Consider the following 24,748-nt stretch of genomic DNA (forward strand, 5'->3'; position numbering starts at 1 on the left):
GGCGAAAGTGAGGACTGCAGATGCTGGAGATCAGTGTCAAGATCAGAGTGGTGCTGGCAAAGCACATCAAGTCAGGCAGCATCCGAGGAGCAGGAAAATTGACGTTTCTGGCAAAAGCCCTTCATGCCAGGATGTCGATTTTCCTGCTCCTCGGATGCTGCCTGACCTCCTGTGATTTTCCAGCACCACTCTAACCTTGACACTGACTAGATTGGCACCACATGCACCACCTACACTCATTCCCTCCACCACCGACACAGTGTGTGTACTATCTACAAGACGCACTGCAGTAACTAAGGTCGGTGTGTGTGGGCAGAGTATAAGAAACAGACTGGGACAACGAGCTGCCTATAACTCAGGTACACAGAGTGAAGTTAAAGGGTAGGTCATCAGAGAAGTGATGGTGTAGATGGTGATCACACAAGGATTGACAGTGGAACTACTGCTCACAGTTGTTAAAAAATTCATTCACAGGATGTGGGCATCGCTGGCCAGGCCAGCATTTATTGCTCATCCCTAATTGCCCAGAGGGCAGTTAAGAGTCAACTATATTGCTGTGGGTCTGGAGTCACATGTTGGTCGGACCAGGTAAAGTGGGCAGATTTCTATCCCTAAAATGAACCAGATTTATTTTCCAACAATCGACAACATTTCATGGTCACCATTTCAGAATTTTATTGAATTCAAATTCCATCACCTGCCATGGCAAGTTTTGAATCCAGGTCCCAAAAACATTAGCTGTGTCTCTGGATTAATAGCCCAGCCATTAGACCACTAGGCCATTGCCTCCCTTGACTAACAAGTTCAAAGCCATTATGATCTTCATTGCTACAAACATAGTGATGCCTCATGCCAAATGGCTGCAGATCCGAGAGGTGGCGGATTTGGTGACTGCTTCCTGAATCATGCGAGGACACTTCGCGTTTTACTCATCAGTAGGAATCTACAATGCCTTCAGTACGCTCTCTCTCTCTCGGGTCACAGCCCAATGGCTCTGGACACACTGGTCCCCATCTTCAAACACAGCCGATTCCTTCTCAACTGCAGCCCTTGACCATCAAGTCTCTGCATCTGTTGGCACTGGCCATTCCTTCTGACCATCTCCTCCTTTGGAACCTCAGCATGCTGCTCCAGCTGCTGAGTTTTTAATTGGTCAAACATCAGGCATTAAAGTATGACCTGTGGGGAAACAAATATCAGGAATTAGATGTTTTCCATTTGAGACGTTAACATAATCCATCTAGTCCTTGGACCCTTTCCTCTTATTCATTCATGGGACATGGGTATCACTGGCCAGGCCCACATCTATAACCCGTCCCTAGTTGCCCCTTGAGAAGGTGGTGGTGAGCTACCTTCTTGAACCACTGCAGGTAGACCCACAATGCCCTTAGGGAGGGAATTCCAGAATTTTGACCCAGCGACACTGAAGGAACAGCGATATATTTCCAAGTCAGAATGGTGAGGGGCTTGGAGGAGAACGTGCTGGGGTGGTATTCCTAAGTATCTGTTGCCCTTGTCCTTCTGGATGGAAGTGGTCGTCAGTTTGGAAGGTGCTGTCTAAAGTTCTTTGGAGAATTTCTGCATTCATCTTGTAGATAGTAGCAGCAAGTGTGTACTGAGCGTCAGTGGTGGAGGGAGTTGATGTTTGTGGATGTGGTGCCAATCAAGCGACTGCTTTGTCCAGGATGGTGTCAAGTTTCTTGGAGCCACACCCACCCAGATAAATGGGGAGTATTCCATCAGACTAATCACTCGGAATCATACATCAGTCCTAAATGGCCTAGCTCTAGCCTTATAGACTGTGACCCCTGGTTCTGAACTCCCCGGTCATCAGGGACATCCTCCTTGCACTCACCCTGTCTCGTCCTGTTAGAATTTTATAGGTTTCTACAAAGTTGCCCGCTCATTCTGCTTGTGTGCACACAGAATCGGAGTCCACTGCAGCATGTTAAAATCTGCCCACCCCATTCTCTGGACATAACAGTCCATTCTGCCAGTGGGATAGATCTAAGGATTCCCTCCACAAGGGTGTGCAGTCTTTATAAGTATTTTCTATTTGTGGTACACTGTAAGGTGCTCAAGCACAATCTATTATCCATGCTTACCACGTGTTAATTCTGAGCATTAGAAATATGTTGTATATGCTTTGTAGATTGCATCACTGCTCTAACGTTGAAGTCAAGTTTGGTGCTGTTTTGTTGCTTAATTCTCTTTAGTAAGTCCCCTGGATTTCTCTCTTTGTCCATTTGGTCCAGAATTGTGGAACCTTCCTTAGCTATAGAGACAAAAAACAACTTACACGATCTTGGGCGTAGGCTCACCAAAATACTAGGTAATCTTGTGTCATTCATTTAGAGGATGTAGCACTGGTCAGGCCAGTATTTATCGCCCATCCTTAATTACCCAGAGGGCAGTTAAGAATTAGTCACGTTGCTGAGTGTGTGGAGTCACACGTAGGCCAGACCAGGTAAGTATGACAGATTTCCTTCCCTAAAGAACATTTGAGAACCCAATGGGTTTTTACAACAACTGACAATGGAAACCATTAGACTCTTAATTTCAGATTTTTATTGAATTCTACCATCTGCTGTGGCAGGATTCCAGATTCCCAAAACATTACGTGGGTCTTGGGATTAATAGTAGCAAGGCTTCTTTGCTCTTAAGGTCCAACTCCTGTGATAAAGGCTAACATACCATTTATCATTTACTTTCCTTCTGTCGTTACATGTTAACATTCATGTGAAAGAACACTCGAGCCCCTCTGTATAGCAAGGACAAAACCTGTCAGTATTCCTTTTACAGCATCTGTATATTGCACACTAATCCCCCAATTAGTTTTTAATATCAGTCCCCAGCACTGATCCCAGTCATGCCTGACTAATTACAGCCCACGACACGAAAAGGCAGGAAGGTGGCACTGAGGATTATCAGAGTCGAGAGAGTGGTGCTGGAAAAGCACAGCAGGTCAGGCAGCATCCGAGGAGCAAGATTATCGATGTTTCAAGCATAAGCCTTTGGCATCCTTTGTGTGGAGCCACAGAAAATGGGGGAGATACTAAATGAATATTTTGCATCAGTATTTATTGTGGAAAAGGATATGGAAGATATAGACAGTAGGAAAATAGATAGTGACATCTTGAAAAATGTCCAGATTACAGAAGAGGAAGTGCTGGATGTCTTGAAATGGATAAAGGTTGAAAAATCCCCAGGACCTGATCTGGTGTACCCGAGAACACTGTGGGAAGCTAGAGAAGTGATTGCTGGGCCTCGTGCTGTGATATTTGTATCATCGATAGTCACAGGTGAGGTGCCAGAAGACAGGAGGTTGGCAAACATGGTGCCACTGTTTAAGAAGGGCGGTAAAGACAAGCCAGGGAACTATAGACCAGTGAGCCTGAACTCTGTGGTGGGCAAGTTGTTGGAGGGCAAGTTGTTGGAGGGAATCCTGAGGGACAGGATGTTCATGTATTTGGAAAGGCAAGGACTGATTCGGGATAGTCAACATGGCTTTGTGCGTGGGAAATCATGTCTCACAAACTTGATTGAGTTTTTTGAAGAAGTAACAAAGAAAATTGATGAGGGCAGAGCAGTAGATGTGATCTATATGGACTTCAGTAAGGCGTTCGACAAGGCGTTCCCATGGGAGACTGATTAGCAAGGTTAGATCTCATGGAATACAGGGAGAACTAGCCATTTGGATACAGAACTGGCTCAAAGATAGAAGACAGAGGGTGGTGGTGGAGGGTTGTTTTTCAGACTGGAGGCCTGTGACCAGTGGAGTGCCACAAGGATTGGTGCTGGGTCCTGTACTTTTTGTCATTTATATAAATGATTTGGATGTGAGCATAAGAGGTAGTTAGTAAATTTGCAGATGACACCAAAATTGGAGGTGTAGTGGACAGCAAAGAGGGTTACCACAGATTATAACAGGATCTGGACCAGATGGGCCAATGGGCTGACAAGTAGCAGATGGAGTTTAATTCAGATAAATGTGAGGTGCTGCATTTTTTGGGAAAGCAAATCTTAGCAGGACTTATATACTTAATGGTAAGGTCCGAGGGAGTGTTGCTGAACAAAGAGACCTTGGAGTGCAGGTTCATAGCTCCTTGAAAGTGGAGTCGCAGGTAGATAGGATAGTGATAAGGCGTTTGGTATGCTTTCCTTTATTGGTCAGAGTATTGAGTACAGGAGTTGGGAGGTCATGTTGAGGCTGTACAGGACATTGGTTAGGCCACTGTTGGAATATTGCGTCCAATTTTGGTCTCCTTCCTATCGGAAAGATGCTGTGAAACTTGAAAGGGTTCAGAAAAGATTTACAAGGATGTTGCCAGGGTTGGAGGATTTGAGATATAGGGAGAGGCTGAACAGGCTGGGGCTGTTTTCCCTGGAGAGTCGGAGGCTGAGGGGTGACCTTATAGAGGTTTACAAAATTATGAGGGGCAAGGATAGGATAAATAGACAAAGTATTTTCGCTGGGGTCGGGGGGGTCCAGAACTAGAGGGCATAGGCTTAGGGTGAGAGGGGAAAGGTATAAAAGAGACCTAAGGAGTACCTTTTTCACGCAGAGGGTGGTACGTGTATGGAATGAGCTGCCAGAGGAAGTGGTGGAGGCTGGTACAATTGCAACATTTAAGAGGCATTTGGATGGGTATATGAATAGGAAGGGTTTGGAGGGATATGGGCCGGGTGCTGGCAAGTGGGACTAGATTGGGTTGGGATATCTGGTCAGCATGGACGGGTTGGACCGAAGGGTCTGTTTCCATGCTGTACATCTCTATGACTCTAAGCCCTTCATCAGGAACACTGAGGACTATCAGACTGGCCATCATCTTGTCTACTCTGCTATTCAACATGATCTATTGAATGGCCTAATTTCTGGAGGTGCGTAATAACAAGTTGATTAGAAAATAACTATTTCTGCTCCAGTCTCTCATGGTATTCCAGTTTGATGTGACCTTTTTTCTATCCTGTCTTAAAATTAATCCTCAGTGCATGCTAATAAATTACTCTCAATCCTATATGCCTAACCTTTTAACAACCAATAGTGTGCAGCTAGGTGAGTGATTCTGGAAATGGATTTTTAACCCGTTACAATGGAGGCTGGAGGAGTGTACTGTATCTATCTTTAGCCCCACTACTCCACTTTCCACAACATAAATATGAATGTTTACTGATATGACCAATTAGATAGGCTATCAATATTAGGTTTAAAATAAAAATCCATTAAACAGGTTTCTTTAAGAAACAAATTATTGATTTATTGAGAAAACAAAGTTTGTTTGATAACAATGTACAGTTAATCAACCTGAAGTTTGAAATATGAAAGTACAAATTCTAACCTTCTAAACACACCACTCACAAACACACACATTCACATTAGAACATAGAACATAGAAGAATACAGCGCAGTACAGGCCCTTTGGCCCTCGATGTTGCGCCGATCCAAGCCCACCTAACCTATACTAACCCACTATCCTCCATATACCTATCCAATGCCCGCTTAAATGCCCATAAAGAGGGAGAGTCCACCACTGCTACTGGCAGGGCATTCCATGAACTTACGACTCGCTGAGTGAAGAACCTACCCCTAACTTCAGTCCTATATCTACCCCCCCTTAATTTAAAGCTATTTAAACATTGAAGCACACATTGTACTCACATTCACACGCACACATACACACACATATTCCACTCTCACATGCACATTCACAGGTGCACACATACTCATACACATGCATACAAATCCCACACACGATTTCACACACACATACAATCGCACAGGTGCGTGTGTATATACACACACACACACACACACACAAACACACACACACACACAAATGGAAGGGGGTAAGGGGAAGGATCTCTCTTTCTGCAAGGATTCACTTTAGCAAGAAAAACCCTTGTGGCCAACAATGATAAGTACTAGAAAGCAATACGAGGATAAGGTGTGGGATGTTCCACTAGCTGTTGGCCTGGTGCCCTGGTATGTGTACATGGGTGTCACCAAGCACAAGTTCTGGGAACTTTGCCAAATTGGTACCCTCAGATTCTACCAGATACACTTCACTGACGATGTTGGAAACTCTTTAAAAATGAATTAAGACATGCTTCAGAGATAATAAGGAATGGCTGATGCTCATTGAATGCATATTAAAGGGCTGGTTTTCTACATTGACCTTAACAGGCAAATTAAACAAGTGGAGAACATGGGTTATTTTCTGATGGTGGTTAATAGATGAAAGAATACACAATGGATGATTTGGTGATGAGAAATAAGACTGTTCAATTGTGTATTAGAGCACTTTTGGATGTAAAGAAAAGGTTTTTAAAAAGGCTGGTTTTCGTGCGGATACTGCGGGGGCTGGAGTGCATCGTTTCCCCCACCAACACCATTTAAACATTTAAATTTAGTGCTCTCGCTCTCTTTAACCTCCCCCTATTTTTGCTGACCCCGGTGGCAGTGTGTGCTAATTGTTAATTGTTTATTTTGGTCATCTAATGATACATTACCAGAACCAAAAGGCTGGTTTTCCCAGTTAGTGGAGTTGCTCAGGAAGTGATAGAGCAGACTGGAGTTTGTATTGAATTGTGAACTGCAAATGTGTAAAACTACAACATAGTTTAGAAGGAAACAATTACCTAGTGGTATTATTGCTAGACGATAAATCTAGAAGCACAGATCAGGGACAGAGATGAGGTGACTAGCAAAGGCCTTTTCCTGATGGTGGGGAGTTCAAAACTAGAGGGAATAATTTTAAGGTGAGAGGAGAAAGATGTAAAAGGGACCTAGGGGGCAACTTTTTCACACAGAGGGTGCTGCGTATGTGGAATGAATTGCCAGTGGAAGTGGCAGATACAGATGCAACATTTAAAAGACATTTGGACAGGTATATGGATAGGAAAGGTTGAAAGGGAGAAACTGAGGACTGCAGATGCTGGAGATCAGAGTCAAAAAGTGTGGTGCTGAAAAAGCACAGCAGGTCAGGCAGCGTCTGAGGAGCAGGAGAATTGACACTTCGAGTATAAGCTCTTTGTCAGGAAGGTTGATGACGGTTTAGAGGGATCTGAGCCAAATGCTAGCAGTGGGACTAATTTAGTTTGGGAAACTTGGTTGGCATGGGCAAATTGGACCAGCAGATCTGTTTCCTTGCTGTATGACTCTATAGTGCTTTGGGGACCCAGATTCAAATCTCACCACAGGGGACAGTGGAATTTAAATTCAATAAATACCTGGAATCAATTAATCATCAGTTGTTGTAAAAACCCACTGGCTTCACTAACGCTGTTTGGGGAAGGAAGCCGCTGTCCTTACCTGGTCTGGTCTATGGGTGACTCCAGACCCACAGCAATATCATAACTCAGAGATGTCATAACCCTTCGGTCCAACCCGTCCATGCTGACCAGTTATCCCAACCCAATCTAGTCCCCATCTGCCAGCACCCGACCCATATCCCTCCAAACTCTTCCTATTCAGGCCCCACCACCAAGGATATATTTCCCTCCCCACCCCTATCAGCGTTCTGAAAAGACCACTCCCTCCGTGAGTCCCTCGTCAGGTCCACACCCCCCGCCAACCCAACCTCCACTCCTGGCACCTTCCCCTGCAACCGCAAGAAATGCAAAACTTGCGCCCACACCTCCCCCCTCACTTCCCTCCAAGGTCCCAAAGGATCCTTCCATATCCACCACAAATTCACCTGCACCTCCACACACATCATTTACTGCATCCGCTGCACCCGATGTGGCCTCCTCTATATTGGAGAGACAGGCCGCCTACTTGTGGAACGTTTCAGAGAACACCTCTGGGACACCTGCACCAACCAACTCAACCACCCCGTGGCTGAACACTTTAACTCCCCCTCCCACTCCGCCAAGGACATGCAGGTCCATGGCCTCCTCCATCGCCAGACCATAGCAACACGACGCCTGGAGGAAGAGTGCCTCATCTTCCGCCTAGGAACCCTCCAACCACAAGGGATGAATGCAGATTTCTCCAGCTTTCTCATTTCCCCTCCCCCCACCTTATCTCAGTCCCAACTCTCAGACTCAGCACCCCGCCCTCTTGACCTGCAATCTTCTTCCTGACCTCTCCGCCCCCATCCCCTCTCCGGCCTAGCACCCTCACCTTAACCTCCTTCCACCTATCGTATTCCCAACGCCCCTCCCCCAAGTCCCTCCTCCCTACCTTTTATCTTAGCCTGCTTGGCACACCCTCCTCATTCCTGAAGAAGGGCTCATGCCCAAAACGTCGATTCTCCTGCTCCTTTGATGCTGCCTGACCTGCTGCGCTTTTCCAGCAACACATTTTCAGCTCTGATCTCCAGCATCTGCAGTCCTCACTTTCTCCTATTCATATACCCATCCAAATGCCTCTTAAATGTTACAATTGTACCAGCCTCCATACACATACCACTCTCTGTGTGAAAAAGTTGCCCCTTAGGTCTCTTTTATATCTTTCCTCTCTGACCCTAAACCTATGCCCCCAGATTCCTATATTCCTGATGAAGGGCTTTTGCCTGAAACGTCGATTTTCCTGCTCCTCGGATGCTGCCTGAGCTGCTGTGCTTTTCCAGTACCACTCTAATCTGGACTCTGGTTTCCAGCATCTGCAGTCTTTATTTTTACCTATGCCCCCTGTTCTGGACTCCCCGACTCCAGGGAAAAGACTGTCTATTTACCCTATCCATGCCCCTCATTTCTTTATAAACCTCATTATTTTATAAACTCCTCAGCCTCCGACGCTCCAGGGAAAACAGCCCCAGCTTGTTCAGCCTCTCCCTGTAGCTCAAATCCTCCAACTCTGGCAACATCCTTGTAAATCTTTTCTGAACCCTTTCAAGTAATCAATTCTTACCTGCTCTGTGGGCACTATGGGCAATAGGTGCTGAAGCAGCCAGCAATGCCCTTGAATGTGCTTTATTTAAAAAATGAACATTGTGGAAGAGTACTCCTGCTTATGTAAGTGGGAAGCTGAGCCATTTAACATTCAGGAGGACAACCAGCTTTCACACTGGATTTGGAACTAGGATATGTATTAGAGAGCAGAAAGCTGGGCTGGGATTCTCCTTTCCTACAACAGTTACTCACAAGCTATTTCAAACAATATCCATCAACAACACTGAAATCTGACTGGGCTCTCTAGTAATCAAGTAGTTAACACAAGAAAAACCTTGTGAAAAGCATGTCCTTTTATTGAAAGTTTAGTGAAAAGAAAAATGTCCATAATATTATTAAATAGGAATCCTCCATAAGTATTGAAGTTAAAAATCACACAACACCAGGTTATAGTACAACAGGTTGAATTGGAAGCACAGTAGCTTTCGGAGCGACGCTCCTTCACCAGGTGATAGTGAAGGAGCGTCGCTTCGAAAGCTAGTGCTTCCAATTAAACCTGTTGGACTATAACCTGGTGTTGTGTGATTTTTAACTTTGTACACCCCAGTCCAACACCGGCATCTCCAAATCATAAGTATTGAATGTAGGTATCACTGGCTGGGCCAATACTTATTGCCCAGAGGGCAGTTAGGAGTCAATCCCATTGCTGTGGGTCTGGAGTCACATGTAGGCCAGACCGGGTAAGGATGGCAGTTTCCTTCCTCTAAAGGACGTTAGTGAACCAGATGGGTTTTTACAGTATGTGATCTTTTCACACTCACTGTTACCAGCTTTTGTTCATTACCATATTTAGATTTGAACCCACAATCAGAACCTCTGGATTACAAAGGGGAGGCATTGGCCCAGTGATATTACTGCTGGACTGTTAATCTAGAGACCGAGGTGTGGACCCAGGTTCGAAACCTACCAGTGCAGATGGTGGAATTGGAATTCGTTAAAAATCTGAAGTCTGATGATGTTGATTGTCAGAAAAACTGATCTGGCTCACAAAGGAAGGAAACTGCCATCCCCACCCGGTCGGGCCTACAAATGACTTCTAACTGTCCTCTGGGCAATAAATGCTGGACTAGGCAAAGATGCCCACATCCTGTAAATGGATGAAAAGGAAGTCCAGTGACAGTACCACTATGCCATTAACTCCCACCCCAAGTGTATATCGCGTGCACTGGTCCTCCTCCTATCTATCCTGCAGTTTGGAATTTTAGAAATACACACAGATCTGTCAATCACACCTTTCCTCTTATAAAACCATGTTGACTCTGTCTGATCAAACTGTGATTTTCCAAGTGCTTTGTAGTCGTGCACTTAAATACACATCCTGACATTCTCCTAACCACTGGGGTCAGTCTGGAATTCCCTGCTGGGCCCTGTTACAAAAGTATTTTCCAAACACCTCAATTTTAAAATTCTCCCAAATTCCTTTTTTTGGGAAAACAAATCTAAACAGTAGGAATGAAGTGCTTTCTCATGTTTGTCCAAAACTGTAAAAAGTCATTAATCCCCTTGTTTCAAACTGCATAGTGCCTTCATTAACATAGTGAAGAAAATAATTTCAAACAAATGTTTTCAGTGTTTCCCTTCTGTGAAAATGATTCTGGAGCTTTTAAACAGGAAGCTAAAAAATGTTATTTTCTGCCAGCCATTGCTGTTCTTTGTATAATGTTCTTTCAAGTTGCTATAATACAGTCCATTTACTTTAATCTAATTTTCTAAACGATGACCATGACTGGTTTACTGCCCTGCACCACCCAAGTAGACTCCTTGCCTGAAACAACTGCCTCTCCACATTCCAAGGACAGTATTCCGCTGCATCCAGTCCGGTTCAGCAAGAACAATTACGACCATTAAAAATGCTATTTAATTCTATTGAATTTTAACTCATTGATACATACTTGGGGGTGGCACGGTGGCTCAGTGGTTAGCACTGCTGCCTCACAGCATCAGGGTCCCAGGTTCGATTCCAGCCTCAGGCGACTGTCTGTGTGGAGTTTGCACATTCTCCCCGTGTCTGCGTGGGTTTCCTCCGGGTGCTCCGGTTTCCTCCCACAGTCCAAAGATGTGCAGGTCAGGTGAATTGGCCATGCTAAATTGTCCATAGTGTTAGGTACATTAGTCAGAGAGAATTTGGTCTGGGTGGGTTACTCTTCAGAGGGTCAGTGTGGACTTGTTGGGCCGAAGGGCCTGTTTCCACACCGTAGGGAATCGAATACTTTAACATCTCTATTTAGACACATATGAACCAGGAGCAGGAGTAGGCCATTCGGCCCTTAAAGCCTGCTCCACTATTCAATATGATCATGGCTGATCATTTAACTCAGTACCCTGTTCCCACTTTCTCCCCAGACCCTTTAATCCCTAAGAACTATACCTAACGCCTTCTTGAAAATATTCAATGTTTTGGCCCCAACCGCTCTCTGTGTCAGAGAATCCCACAGGCTCCCCACTCTCTGGGTGAAGACATTTCGCCTCATCTCAGTCCGAAATGGCCCACCCTGTATCCTTAGACCATGCGCCCCTGGGCCTGGACTCCCCGGTCACCGGGAACATCTTTCCTGAGTTTACCCTGTCTAATCTGGTTAGGATTTTGTATTTGTCCATGAGATCTCCCTCGTTCTTCAGAACTCCAGTGAATATCGTCCTAACCAATCCAGTCCCTCTCCTTACGTCGAATCCACCGTCCCAGGGATCAGTCTGGTAAACTTTCACTGCACTCTCTACATCATCAGAACATCCTTCCTCAGATAAGGAGACCCAAACTGTGACGACACCAAGGCCCTGTACAATTGCAGGAAGACATCCCTGCTCCTGTACTTGACTCCTGTCACCACGAAGGGCAATATACCATACGCTGCATGCTTACTTTCAGTGATTTGAGCTACAGGGAGAGGCTGAACAGGTTGGGACTGTTTTCCCTGGAGCATCGGAGGCTGAGGGGTGACTTTTTAGAGGTTTATAAAATCATGAGGGGCATGGATAAGGGTAAATAGACAAGGTCTGTTCCCTGAGGAGGTAGGGTGCTGCTCCAGAACTAGGGGCATAGGTTTAAATTTAGAGGGGAAAGATTTAAAAGGGATGTAAGGGGCAACTTTTTCATACAGACCGTGGATGGAATGAGCTGCCAGAGGAAATGATGGAGGCTGGTACAATTGCAACATTTGGAAGGCATCTGGACAGGTACATGTATAGGAAGGCTTTAGAGGGATATGGGTCAAGTGCTGGCAAATAGATTAGATTACTTACAGTGTGGAAACAGGCCCTTCGGCCCAACAAGTCCACACCAACCCGCCGAAGCAAACCCCACCCAGACCCATTCCCCTACATTTACCCCTGCACCTAACACTATGGGCAATTTTAGCGTGGCCAATTCACCTAACCGGCACATTTTTGGACTGTGGGAGGAAACCGGAGCACCTGGAGGAAACCCACGCAGACACGGGGAGAATGTGCAAACTCCACACAGTCAGTCGCCTGAGGCGGGAATTGAACCCAGGTCTCTGGCGCTGTGAGGCAGCAGTGCTAACCACTGTGCCACCATGCCGCCCACAATAGGACTAGATTAATTTAGGATATCAGCTTGGCATGGACGAGTTAGACCGAAGGGTCTGCTGGACATCTCTGTGACTGGTGTACAAGACAACCCAGGGCTTGCTGCACTTTCCCATTTTCCAAACAATCACCATTCAGAGAATAACCTGCCTTCCTGCTTTTGCTATGACAGTGGATAACCATGCCACATCTGCCATGTCTGATACAGCTTCACTGCACTCCCTCCATAGCCAGAACATCCTTAAGATAAGGAGACCAGAACGCACAATACTCCAGGTGTGGCCTCACCACGGCTCTGTACAATTGCAGGTAGCTAATCCTTCTGCTAAACTTAAATGGTCTCGCAATGAAGGCCAACTTACCATTTGCCTTCTTCACTGCCTGCTGCATCTACTTACTTTCAGCAGTTGGTCTACAAGGACACCAGCTCTTGTTACATGTCATAATTTCCCATTCAGACAATAATCTACCCTTATGTTTTTGCTACCAAAGTGATAAGCCCACACTTATCCACATTATACTGTACCTGTCATGCATTTGCCCACTCCCTGAATTTGTCCAAATCTCTGCTTCCTTCTCACAGCTCACCCTCCCACCCAGCTTTGTGAAGTCACTATTACACATCACAATGCAGACAGGGCGGGGCAGGGGGAGTTGAGGACCCTACAGACCACTTGATTATGCAGTGACCACTTGTTGCTCATGACTGACTGTCCTTTAGCACCACCTTCTGGGCAACTGCAGAATCACAGAACCATAACAGCACAGCCCTTCAAGCACACCATGTCAATACTGGCTCTCTAACGGAGGAACTCCCCCAGTGCCATTCTCCCACCTTCTCCTCATGACCCTTCACATTCTTCCTTTTCAAATAACTGCCTTTCTCCCTTTTTCAAGGTCTCGGTTGAAGCCGCTCCCACCACACTCTCAGGCAGTGCATTCCAGGCACTAGCCACTCACTGCGGGAAAACAACTTTTTCTCATATCATTTTTGTTTCTACTTACTGATTACCTTAAATCTGTGCTCTCTTATTCTCCATCCTGTTATGAAACAGTACTTTTGAAAAATGCATTCGTTGAGCACAGGCATCACTGACTGGGCCAGCATTTATTGCCCATCCCTATTTGCCCTTGAAAAGGTGGGGAGAGCTGCCTTCTTGAACCGCTGCAGTCCAGATTTACATATTGTTGCCAGGGTTGGAGGATTGGAGCTACAGGGAAAGGGCTGTTTTCCCTGGAACGTCAGAGGCTGAGGGGTGACCTTATAGAGGTTTATAAAATCATGAGGGGCATGGTTAGGATAAATAGACAAAGTCATTTACCTGGGAGGGGGAGTCCAGAACTAGAGGGTATAGGTTTAGGGTGAGACGGGAAAGATTTAAAAGGGACCTAATGGGCAACCTTTGTGCACAGAGGGTGGTACGTGTATGGAATGAGCTGCCAGAGGAAGTGGTGGAGGCTGGTACAATTGCAACATTTAAAAGGCATCTGGATGGGTATATGAATAGGAAGGGTTTAGAGGGATATGGGTCAAGTGCTGGCAAATGGGACGAGATTAGGTTAGGATATCTGGTCAGCATGGAGAAGTTGGATCAAACTGTCTGTTTCTGAGCTGTACATCTCTGTGATATTGTGCTGTAGGTAGACCCAAAATGCCCTTCGGAAGGGAATTCCTGGATTGTGACCCAACAACACTGAAGGAACCGTGATATATTTCCAAGTCAGGATGGTGAGGAGCTTGGAGGGGAACTTGCAGGGGCTGGTATTCCCATGTCTCTGCTGCCCTTATCTTTCTAAATGGAAGTGGTCGTGGGTTTGGAAGGTGCTGTCTAAGGGTCTTTGGTGAATTTCTGCAATGGATCTTGTAGATGGTGCACACTGCTGCTGCTGAGAGTCGGTGATCGAGGGAGTGTATGTTTCTGAATGTGGTGCCAATCAGGCAGGGGCTACTTTGTCCTCGATCGTGTCAAGCATCTTAAGTGTTGCTGGAGCTGCACCCATCCAGACAAGGGGAGAAGTATTCCATCACACTCCTGACCTGTGCCTTAGAGATGATGGACAGGCTTTGGGGAGTCAGGAGGTGAGTTACTCGCCACAGTATTTCTACCCATTGACCTACTCTTTTAGCCACAGTATTAATATAGCTCGTCCAGTTCAGTTTCTGATCGAAGGGAGCTCCAAGATGTTGATATTAGGGGACTGAATGATGGCAATGCCACGTCAAAGGACAATAGTTAGCTTCTCTCTTATTGGAGATGGTCATTGTCTGGCATTTGTGCGAATGTTGCTTGCTACATGTCAGTCTAAGCCTGGATACTTTCCAGGTCTTGTTGCAGTTGAACATGGACTGCTTCAGTATCTGAGGAGTCATGAATGGTACTGAACATGGTGCAATCATCAGTGAACATCCCCACTTCTAGTTATCTGGGTGAAGCAGTTGAAGATGGTTGGGTCTATGACACCCTCCTGAGGAACTCCTGCAGACACGTCCTGGAGCTGAGGTCACTGACCTCCAACAACCATCTTCCAATGTGCCACATATGACTCTATCCAGCAGAGAATTTTCCTCCTAGCATTGTCAATTTTTTTTTCTAGGGCACCTAGATATAGAACATAGAACATTACAGCGCAGTACAGGCCCTTCGGCCCTCCATGTTGCGCCGCCCTGTCATACTAATCTGAAGCCCATCCCACCTACACTATTCCATGTACCATATGCCTGTCCAATGACGACTTAAATGCATTTAAACTTGGCGAATCTACTACCATTGCAGGCAAAGCATTCCATACCCTTACTACTCTGAGTAAAGAAACTACCTCTGACATCTGTCTTATACCTATCTCCCCTCACTTTAAAGTTGTGTCCCCTCATGTTTGCCGTCCCCATACTTGGAAAAAGGCTCTCCCTGTCCACCCTATCTAACCCTCTGATTATCTTGTATGTCTCTATTAAGTCACCTCTCAACCTTCTTCTCTCCAAGGAGAACAGCCTCAAGGCTCTTAGCCTTTCCTCATAAGACATTCCTTCCATACCAGGCAACATCCTTTTAAATCTTCTCTGCACCCTTTCCAAAGCTTCCACACTCTTCTTATAATGTGGTGACCAGAACTGTACACAATACTCCAAGTGTGACCGTACCAGATTTTTGTACAGCTGCAGCATAACCTCCTGGTTCCAGAACTCAATCCCTCTATTAATAAAGGCCAAAACACTATATGCCTTCTTAACCCTGTCAATCTGGGTGGCAACTTTCAGGGATCTGTGTATATGGACACCGAGATCTCTCTGCTCATCTGCACTCCCAAGAATCTTACCATTAGCCCAGTTCTTTGCATTCCGATTACTCCGGCCAAAGTGAATCACCTCACACTTGTCCACATTAAACTCCATTTGCCAACTCTTAGCCCAGCTCTGCATTCTATCTATGTCTCTCTGCAACCTACTACATCCTTTGTCACTATCCACAACTCCACCGACCTTAGTATCATCCGCAAATTTACTAACCCACCCTTCTAAGCCCTCATCCAGGTCATTTATAAAAATGACAAACAGCAGTGGACCCAACACTGACCCTTGCCGTATGTCGCGAGTAACTGGACACCAAGATGAACATGTTCCATCAACTACAACCCTCTGTTTTCTTTCAGCAAGCCAATTACTGATCCAAACTGCTATGTCACCCACAATCCCATTCCTCCACGTTTTGAATAATAGCCTACTGTGAGAAACCTTATCGAACACCTTGCTGAAATCCACATACACTACATCAACCGGTTTACTCTCATCTACCTGTTTGGTCACTTTGTCAAAAAACTCAATAAGATTCGTTAGGCACGACCTACCCTTCACAAAACCGTGCTGACTGTCCCTGATCAGATTATTCTTTTCTAGATGATTATAAATCCTATCTCTTATAACCTTTTCCAACACTTTACCAACAACTGAAGTGAGACTCACTGGTCTGTAATTACCAGGGTTGTCTCTACTACCCTTTTTGAACAAGGGAACCACATTTGCTATCCTCCAGTCCTCAGGCGCTATTCCTGTAGACAATGATGATTTGAAGATCAATGCCAAAGGCTCAGCAATCTCCTCCCTGGCTTCCCAAAGGATCCTAGGATAGATCCCATCCGGCCCAGGGGACTTGTCTATTTTCATAGTCTGCGGTATTTCTAATACCTCTTCCTTGTGAACCTATCTCTTCTAGTCTAGATGCAAGTATCTCTGTATCTTCCTCGCCAACATTTTCATTTTCTATAGTGAACACTGTCGAAAAATATTTATTTAGTGCTTCCCCTATCTCCTCTGACTCCACACACAACTTCCCACTATTATCCTTGATTGGCCCTAATTTAACGCTCGTCATTCTTTTATTCCTGACATACCTATGAAAAGCCTTAGGGTTAACCCTGATCCTATCTGCCAAAAACTTCTCATGTCTCCTCCTGGCTCTTCTGAGCTCTCTTTTTAGGTCTTTCCTGACTTCCTTGTAACCCTCAAGCGCCCAAACTGAGTTTTCACATTTTGTCCTAGCATAAGCTTTCTTCTTCTTGACCAGGGATTCCACTTCCTTAGTAAACCACGGCTCACGCGTTCTATATCTTCCTCCCTGCCTGACAGGTACATACTTATCTAGGACACACAGGAGCATTTCCTTGAATAAGCTCCACATTTTTAATGTGCTCATCCCCTGCAGTTTCCTTCCCCATTCTACGTTTCCTAAATCTTTCCTAATTTCCCTTCCCCCTGCTGTAACTCTTGCCCAGTGGTATACACCTATCCTTTTCCATCACTAAAGTAAACCTGACAGAATTGTGATCGCTGTCTCCAAAGTGCTCACCTACTTCCAAATCTAACACCTGGCCAGGCTTGTTACCCAGTACTAAATCTAAAGTGGCTTCGCCCCTTGTAGGCCTGTCAACGTACTGTGCCAGGAAGCCCTCCTGGACAAAAACCAACCCATCTATAGTACTCGTACTGTAGTGATCCCAGCCAATATTTGGATAGTTGAAGTCCCCCATGACAACTACCCTGCCTCTCTCACTACTGAGGGCCGAATGCTGCCTTGATGTCAGGTTTCTCCCTATTTACTCTATCCAGGACCCTCAAGATTTTGAACATTATAATCAAATCTCTTCGTAGCCTTCCCTTCTTGATGGAGAACAGTCTCCAATCTGTCTTTGTAACTCAAGTTCCTCATCCCTTGAGCCATTCTCAGGAATCCTGTCTGTGACTGGAGTTGGTTACTCAAGTCTTCTCAGATGGTGGTTGAGAGTCACCACGTTGCTATGGATCTGGAGCCATGTGGAGACCAGACCAGATGGGGTTGGCCAGACATGAAAGATCCTGAATGAAAGAAATAAGCAATAAAATGCTAACGGCTTGTGATGACATTGTTCCTTTGAAGATAAATAGACACAGCACAAATGTTCCTGCGCAGTTTATCCACTAGTTATCCCAATCAAATTATCTGCTGTAATTGGATTTGAACTCCCTATCCCTATAATCCTCTAGGAAACCTTTGGGGCGGCACGGTGGCTCAGCGATTAGCACTGCGGTCAGCACCAGGGACCCGCAATCAATTCTAGCCTTAGGTAACTGTCTGTGTGGAGTTTGCAGATTCTCATGGGTTTCCCCCTGATGGTCTGGTTTCCTCCCACAATCCAAAAATGTGCAGGTTAGGGTGAATTGGCCATGATAAATTGCCCATAGTATTAGGTGCATTAGTCAGATGGAAATGAGTCTGGGTGGTTTACTCTTTGGAGGGTCGGTGTGGACTTGGTGGGCCAAAGGGCCTGTTTCCACACTCTAGGGAATCTAATCTAAACGCGTCAATGAGAATCATTATGCTGGCAACCCACTGTGCAATAGAACTGGCCCAATATCTTCACTTCTATCAGAGCACAGCGTTACAATCACGGTGAAAACTGACAATCAATATTTATCTTACATAAGTTGACTGTAATCTCAGAGACTTTGGTGGACTACAAATGGTTTTCAAAATGACCTAACATGGCTGCTGTGATCACCTGATCACAGTTCAGGCAACCCACATGGGCTATCAAAATAACTGGCTACCTCAGCATTACTGTTAGAGTCATAGAGATTTTACAACATGGAAACAGGCCTTTCGGCCCATCATACTCATGGTCATCATACCTGGCTGGTCAACAAGTACCTAACTTCACAAGTCCCATTTTCCAGCACCTTGTATGAAACAGTGTTTCAAGTACTTATCTAGATACTTCTTAAAAATTGCAATTGTTCCCATCTCCAACACCTCTTCAGGCAATCAGTTCCAGACTCCCAATGCCACTGAGTGAAAACAGTCTTCCTTAAATCCCCTCTTAACCTCCTGCTCCTTACCCTCAGTCTATGCCCCTTGACACTGATCCAGTTCCCTCACAGCCAGCTTGCAGAGTGAACAGAGCCTCTGACCCTCCTGTTTATATATTTTACTAACCAGTACAAATTACAAACAAACAGTCAACATTAACAGCTGTATACAAGAAACAGCAATTTACAGGGGAAAGGGGCAGACACTCCTGTTTCTATCTGTCGGCCAGGGCTCATCGATTGGATCATATTAACAGCCCAAATCAGAGAACTCAGATTCTATGAGGTCGACTTGGCTGACCCCGTTCCAATCACTACAATTTATTGTTCGTTTTCTTTGTCAGATGATAAACCTTCCACCCTCTGCCACTTGAGGAAAGCTTAAAATTGGCTCTTGCTCATTTTTGATCTGGTTACCTTTGAAGTGAGGCAGCTACATGCCAACATGATAAAAAATTATAACGTTCTTACCTCAACAGACCAGGAGGGGCATCAAAACAGCAGAAGGGAGTGCGATTTCCCCTTCCCCACCCCCACTTCCCTCATGAAAAGAACGCAGGAAACAGGAAGTAGGAAAAAAGAAAGCAAAATCCTGCTGATGCTGGAAATCTGAAATAAACACAGAAAATGCTGGAGAAACTCAGTAGGTCATAGAGTCATAGAGATGTACAGCATGGAAACTGGCCCTTCGGTCCAACCCGTCCATGCCGACCAGATATCCCAACCCAATCTAGTCCCACCTGCCAGCACCCAGCCCATATCCCTCCAAACCCTTCCTATTTATATACCCATCCAGATGCCTCTCAAATGTTACAATTGTACCAGCCTCCACCACTTCCTCTGGCAGCTCATTCCGTACATGTACCACCCTCTGCGTGAAAAAGTTGCTCCTTCGGTCTCTTTTATATCTTTCCCCTCTCTGACCCTAAACCTATGCCCTCTAGTTCTGAACTCCGCGACCCCAGGGAAAAGACTTTGCCTATTTACCCTATCCATGCCCCTCATAATTTTGTAAACCTCTATAAGGCCACCCCTCAGTCTCCGACACTCCAGGGAAAACAGCCCCAGCCTGTTCAGCCTCTCCCTGTAGCTCAGATCCTCCAACCCTGGCAACATCCTTGTAAATCTTTTCTGAACCCTTTCAAGTTTCACATCTTTCCGATAGGAAGGAGACCAGAATTGCACGCAATATTCCAACAGTGGCCTAACCAATGTCCTGTACAGCCGCAACATGACCTCCCAATTCCTGTACTCAATACACTGACCAATAAAGGAAAGCATACCAAACTCCACCTTCACTATCCTATCTACTTGCGACTCCATTTTCAAGGAGCTATGAACCTGCACTCCAAGGTCTTTTTGTTCAGCCACACTCCCTAGGCCCTTACCATTAAGTGTATAAGTACTGCTAAGAGTCTAGCAGCATCTGTGGGGAGCAAGAGAGAGAGAGAGAAAAAAAAAGAATTAATGTTTTGAGTCTGATATGACTCTTCTTTGGAACCTTAACTCTATTATTTTTCTCTCCACAGCCAGACCTGTTGAGATTCTCCAGAATTCTGTTTGTTTTATTTAGCCTGGTCTGCCACGTAATTAGATCATGGCTGACCATCCAGCTCAATGCCACTTCCTCACACTATCCTCATATCTCTAAGGGTCTTTATTATCTAATAATATATAGATCCCTGCCTTGGAACAGACTCAGTTATTGCCCTCTAGGGTACAGAATTCCAAAGATTCACCATCCTCTGGGTGAGTAAAGTTCTCCTCAGCTCAATATAGACTTTATACTCCTGTGTCTCAACTGAATTTGAACCCACAGCCTTCACTGACTAGGCCCAGAAGGCCTGGCTGTCAGTTCTTTTCCAGTTCACAGTACATGTATGTTACACGCATTTGTGGCCAATCGTTAACTGTTCCCTGAACTCACTCAGAGGGTGTCAAAGAACAAATTATAGTCAAGACCCGGTTGTCAGATCAGAGGCAGCCATGGAACCAGATTCCTGAGAGGAATTCCAGATGCTTGGGATTGAGACGTTACTGGTATCAGCGACTGGAAGGGAATAGCGGATTGGATTTTTTGTTAAACCAAGTTCAACACTGAGCTTATGGATAAAGACAGGGCTACAGCTCATCACCAGGTATTTACCAGCGGTCTTGGGCACACATTTGTTTTATTTAACACACTCTTCTAACCAACCCATTCAGGGATGTTATTACATACCTCGGGAACAGGCGGTACTTTAACGAGGGCCTCTCAGTCCAGGGGTAGGGACACTACCAATGCACCACAAGAGGTGCTCCGTTTTAAAACATACCTCCACCTCATGGCAGTGAAGAGTCACGTTCACCCAGACACCACGAATACTCCTCATGAAACCGACAGGTTTCACTAACAGGGAATCCCCAACTCACCCCCTCCCTTCCCCCGTGTTTGTGGGATACTGGGGAGATGACTGTACCTTGCTGTGAGCCTCGAATCACATACAGACCAGACCCAGTAAGGGGAGGATCGATTCCCTTCCCCAAAGCTCATTAGTGAACTAGATGGGCCTGTTTTTGTAAACTGCACTTTCACTGCCAACTTTACAAACACCAGTTTTCTTGCTCCAGATTTAACGTTCATAGAATAGAATCGTAGAATCCCTACAATGTGGAAACAGGCTATTTGGCCCAACAAGTCCACACCAACCCTCCGAAGAGTAACCCACCCAGACCCATTCCTCTACTCTATTATTCCCATGACTAATGCACCTAACCTACACATTCCTGAACACTACAGGCAATTTAGCATGGCCAGTTCACCTGACCTGCACATCTTTGGATTGTGGGAGGAAACTGGAGCACCCGGAGGAAATCCACGCAGACATGGAGAGAATGTGCAAACTCCATGCAGACAGTTGCCCGAGGCTGGAATCAAACACTGTGAGGCAGTGCTGGCCCCTGAGCTACCAAGTTGTTTGATCAGAATTAATCTCCACAAGCTGCCACAGGGGGAATTGAACCTATGTCCCCAGAGGATGAGCCTGGGCCTACTGAATTACGAGGCCTGTACAATTGCCATAACCCTCCACAAAACAATGCCCAGGATAATGCTGCACTGATTTGAAAGGAATGAAAGGACTGAAAGCTCAATAATGTAACATAAAACCGGCACTTTCTGCAGTCGATTTGAAATTATGGGGACTCTCATCCCTCATCAAACTCCAGTCTGATGCACTGGAGGTGCCTGTTGTCAGCTCTGCGCTCAGTCTCCTCACTGCCTAATCCCCTTGTTACCACGAGGTTTATTTATAGGTAGCTGCGATACGCTGGCTGGGAGCTTCCTCAAGGCACAGCTCCTAGCAACGTTCAAAAGAATCATCTTGCATCTTTTGCTATATTCCAGCAGCAAATTAGGTAAAGGCTTCTTTTCTTTTTATAAAAAAATGTATTTAAAAACAAATTTTCCTCCTTTTCTGAGGATTGAGAGGGATCCAATCAGATTGACACCTCTCCTACCACCTTTGAAGTCTTCAAAATTCAGATTGTTTTGGCGATAACTTTTATCTCTCTACCACCTTCCACTTAGAGGCATTGTCATCATCCAAAACAAGTGAGGTGATCGAAAGCCGGGTCAAAGAGGCAGGTTTTAAGGAGCCCTTTATAGAAGATGTGAGGTTCGGTGATGGAGATTCAGGGCTTGGGGCCCACACTCCTAAAGGCAGGAACATGAAGGAAGGTGAATGAAGCCAGAATGAAAGAAACACAATGGGGTGGGGCGGGGGGAGGGGGAGTGGGTTGGTAGATGAAATTATTGGACCAAGGGAATCTAGAGGAGGGTCCCAGAACAGAGAGACCTTAAGCATAATAAATAAAAGCAGGCTCTTCAGCCCATCAAGCCTAGCCCCACCATTCAATACAATCACAGCTAATTTGATTATGACCCAAACTCCACATTTCTCACTCACACCTCAGAACTCTAAAATCTTTAATTCTAAATTCTCAAACTGTAATGATGAGATCTGATTCTCTCAGTTATACTCTTGGGTACTAATCTAATAATGTACCGTTCAACTGTACTAGTAAACAAGTGAAAGCGTGATGTTAGAGTCAATGAGCTAGTAATCCACAGGCCTGGATAAGACCATAAAACCATAACAAATAGGAACAGGAGTAGGCCATTCAGCCCCTCTTGTCTGATCCACCATTCAATCGGGTCATGGCTGATCTGACATACCTCACTTTCGAATGCTCTGGGAACATGGGGTCAAATACCATTGCAGCACCTTGTGGAATTTAAATTCAATAAAGTGACCTCAGTGATGGGTGACCCTGAAATTATCATCGATTGCTGTAAAAATCCATCTGGCTCATTAATGTCCTTTAGGGAGGGAAAGCTACCATCCTTACCCGGTCTGGCCTACATGTGACTCCAGGTCCACAGCAATGTGGTTAATTTTTGACTGCCCCCTGAAGTAGCCTTAGCAAACTATTCAGTTCAAGGGTAAATTAGTAATGGGCGACAAACATTGGCCTTGCCAGCAACACACTCATCCCATGACAGAATTTTTTAAAACACTCCCGAGAATCACCTTTGAAAGTGATATGATCTCCGATAGAGAGAATTCAGGAGGAGCAGAAGTGAAAATGTAGAACTCATTATTATACCACAGGGAGCAGTTGAGGTGAACAGCTGAGATATGCTTGAGGAAAAGTTGGATCGGTAGAGGAGGGAGAGGGAATAGAAGATTAAAGATAATCTCGCCATAGTCCTACCAGACTATTGGGCTTATTCTCTCATTAGAGAATGAGAGTGAGACCGAGAGAGAGATAGAACATAGAACATAGAACAATACAGCACAGAACAGGCCCTTCGGCCCACGAAGTTGTGCCGAACATTTGTCCTAGCTTAAGCACCTATCCATGTACCTATCCAATTGCCGCTTAAAGGTCACCAATGATTCTGACTCTGCCACTCCCACAGGCAGCCCCCACCACTCTCTGGGTAAAGAACCTGACATCTCCATGACATCCCCCCTATACCTTCCACCCTTCACCTTAGATTTATGTCCCCTTGTAACACTCTGTTGTACCCAGGGAAAAAGTTTCTGACTGTCTACTCTATCTATTCCCCTGATCATCTTATAAACCTCGATCAAGTCACCCCTCATCCTTCGCCGTTCCAATGAGAAAAGGCCTAGCACTCTCAACCTATCCTCGTATGACCTATTCTCCATTCCAGGCAACATCCTGGTAAATCTCCTCTGCACCCTCTCCAAAGCTTCCACACCTTTCCTAAAATGAGGCGACCAAAACTGCACACAGTACTCCAAATGTGGCCTCACCAAGGTCCTATACAGCTGCAACATCACCTCACGACTCTTGAATTCAATCCCTCTGCTAATGAACGCTAATACACCATAGGTCTTCTTACAAGCTCTATCCACCTGAGTGGCAACTTTCAAAGATCTATGAACATAAACCCCAAGATCCCTCTGCTCCTCCACCTTACTAAGAACCCTACCGTTAACCCTGTATTCCGCATTCTTATTTCTCCTTCCAAAATGGACAACCTCACACTTGACAGGGTTGAACTCCATCTGCCACTCCTCAGCCCAGCTCTGCATCATATCTAAGTCCCTTTGCAGCCGACAACAGCCCTCCTCACTATCCATAACTCCTCCAATCTTCGTATCATCTGCAAACTTACTGACCCACCCTTCGACTCCCTCATCCAAGTCATTAATAAAAGTTACAAACAGCAGAGGACCCAGAACTGATCCCTGCAGAACTCCACTTGTAACTGGGCTCCAGGCTGAATATTTACCATCTACCACCACTCTCTGACTTCGACTGGTTAGCCAGTTCTCTATCCAACTGGCCAAACTTCCCACTATCCCATGCCTCCTGACTTTCCGCATAAGCCTACCATGGGGAACCTTATCAAAAGCCTTACTAAAATCCATGTACACTACATCCACTGCTCTACCC

At 45.4% G+C, this 24,748-nt stretch overlaps 1 long non-coding RNA gene across 2 annotated transcripts in view; it reads right to left on the reverse strand.

Annotated features, from left to right (window-relative positions):
- Nucleotides 1-658: 658 nt before the first annotated feature.
- The window catches only part of LOC122548821 (uncharacterized), a 29,730-nt gene continuing 5,640 nt past the window's right edge, over nucleotides 659-24,748 (reverse strand). The window contains exons 2-3 of one of the 2 annotated variants that reach the window (XR_006311342.2): nucleotides 2,106-2,275; nucleotides 659-1,179 (exon numbers count right to left, since the gene is read on the reverse strand). This is a non-coding gene — a long non-coding RNA (uncharacterized LOC122548821). The remainder of the gene's footprint in view (nucleotides 1,180-2,105; nucleotides 2,276-24,748) is intronic. The other variant, XR_015757058.1, reaches the window with a different exon arrangement.

The sequence above is a fragment of the Chiloscyllium plagiosum genome, unplaced genomic scaffold, assembly GCF_037043375.1.
Source record: "Chiloscyllium plagiosum isolate Xiang-an unplaced genomic scaffold, Cpla_swu_hap1 HiC_scaffold_4, whole genome shotgun sequence".
Lineage (NCBI taxonomy): Eukaryota > Metazoa > Chordata > Chondrichthyes > Orectolobiformes > Hemiscylliidae > Chiloscyllium > Chiloscyllium plagiosum.